Raw genomic sequence first — 2,458 nt, 5'->3', positions numbered from 1 at the left:
TCCCCTGGGGGCAGCCTTTAAGCTCTTTTGCATTGCCGCCACCTCCCCAGGGCTTCCAGCGTCTTCCTCCGGCATCTTCACCTGGGAGGTGGCAGCCTTTAAGCTCTTTTGCATGGCCGCCACCTTCCCCAGGGCTTCCAGCGTCTTCACCTGGTGGGCGGCGGCTGCTAAGCTCTTTTGCATAGCCGCCGCCCATCCAGGACTTCTGGCGTCTTCTACCTTCAGGAGCTCTTCTCTGCTGCTCCTCCGCCTTCGGACTGACACGCCGTTGCCTCGCGCTGACTTATATAAGTCAGCCGGAGGGGGCGGGGCGATGACGCAGCGAGCCGTGATTGGCTCGTGGTGGCCATCTTGAATTTCAAAAATGACACTGAGGCGCCATCTTTGAAATTGGTACTGCTCTGCTGTCAAACTCTGCACCGCCTCCCGCTCCTCCGCCGCCTGCACCTCTGCCGCAGCCACACAGTGATTGACAGCGGATCCAGTGACGGATCCGCTAGCCAATCACTGTGGCCTCACTGACAGGGGCGTGCTTTCATTGGTTGGAAGCACGTACCTGTATGAAAGCGGCACCTCTAATGGTGCCGCTTTCCCATGTATTTTCAATGGGATTTTAATGCCCATTGCTAGGTCCCGCCTGCACCCGCCCCCCGCTCCCATACCTTTGCCATTCACACCGGGAGGCACCATGATCGGTGCCTCCCAAACACATTTAGGCAGGGATAATGATTACATTAATATAAAGGAGATACTTATGACACAGAATATGTGTCATAAGTATCTTCTTTATATTATTTTAATTATTAATGACAGGGGAGGCACTGCCTCCCCTGCCTCCCCTTACTGCACATCTCTGGTACAGATGTGTCCACATACATCTTTGCTATATCTCGCCATGTATGGCACGGTTTTGCATGCCATAGACTCAGAGATTTAGCCATGCCTTGTGATTTTTCTTAATTTGCTTCTTTAATATGTTACTTTATACATATTCTATTATGGCAAACAAAAATTTGAAAATCCATCTACTCGTTACTTGTCAAAAACAGCTTAGCTGTGTTTTGCAGGTTGTGCCAAATTAAGCAAAATAGCAAAGGGGGTCATTCCGAGTTGATCGCACGTAGCAACTTTTTGCTGCTCGTGCGATCAACTAGACGCCGCCTTTGGGGGAGTGTATTTTAGCATAGCAGGGCTGCGATCGCTTGTGCAGCCCTGCTATGCTAAAAAAGTTTTGTGCAGCACAAGACTAGCCCTGCAGTTACTTACCCTGTGCGATGGATCCAGCGATGAAGGTCCCGTAATTGACGTCAGACATCCACCCTCCAAACGCCTGGACACGCCTGCATTTCTCCACGCACAGAGAACGGCGAGTATCCGCCCCGGAATGCCTCACCGCTGTCAATCTTCTTGCGATCGCGCTAGCGATCACTTTCTTCTGGTTGTTGCCCGCAATGACGCACATGCGAATTGCGGGCACCGCGCATGCGCCTTTCTGACCTGTTCGCACCACAGCGATGAACTGCAGCGCGCGAACGGGTCGGAATGACCCCCAAAGATGTAAGTGGACACAATATGGTTAACATGCAGTAAGTACGGCGTGCCACTGTCTGCATTCCGGGAACAATATCATCACCGCTGACAAAGTGACTGCCCACCCCCCATTCCAAACGCCTTACCTCCAACTTTCTACACATTTATCTATGACAAGTGGAACAGAAGAGGGATTATAAATTGTTCTTGTACTGCAAGCTATTTGTCATAAATTAATAGCACAATTTTTTTTCTAGCAATCCTTTTTATAACTGAAAAAAATATATATAATTAAGTAAAATATGCAGATAATTGCTGCTTAAAACAGTTTTAGCTGACTCGATACTGAATTCATTCATTTTAAGAATCATTGATTTCCCTAAGGATATCTCAAATGTATTCTTTATCTCAACAACAGTTCTCTATCTCTGGCCATTATTTCATAATGTAAATGTATTTCTTGTCTGCTCTTTTCTGAAACAATAGTTTTAAAGTGTAAAATAAATAATGAGCTCTCTTGTGAGGGTTAGATGTATTTTATTTTCATGCTTTATTGTATTTGGATCTGAAGTCTGGACCCAATTGATTGTGTGGCATTTCTATAGCCTGTATAGCAGATAACAATGTGACACTATGAGATGTAACAAATGTACTGGTCTAGATCTACTGTAAAAGATCAATAATTACCCAACAGGCTTCACCTACAAACTTCTTCTGAGAATTAAGACTAAAAATAAAAGGTCAGCACTGCAGTAAGTCAGGGATTGAAGATGTGCATGGATATAATACTAAATTGTGGCCATCACTATAAAGCACAGTGACAATGTGAGACAAGAATATACAGGTCACTGATGCAGTGGGCAGAGTGAAACTAAGTCCTGGAGGTTGTTCAAACCTTGGCCATTAGGTCATACATTGTTTTCTTGTT

This window comes from Pseudophryne corroboree, chromosome 6, assembly GCF_028390025.1.
Source record: "Pseudophryne corroboree isolate aPseCor3 chromosome 6, aPseCor3.hap2, whole genome shotgun sequence".
Lineage (NCBI taxonomy): Eukaryota > Metazoa > Chordata > Amphibia > Anura > Myobatrachidae > Pseudophryne > Pseudophryne corroboree.
This window is presented reverse-complemented; position numbering follows the sequence as displayed.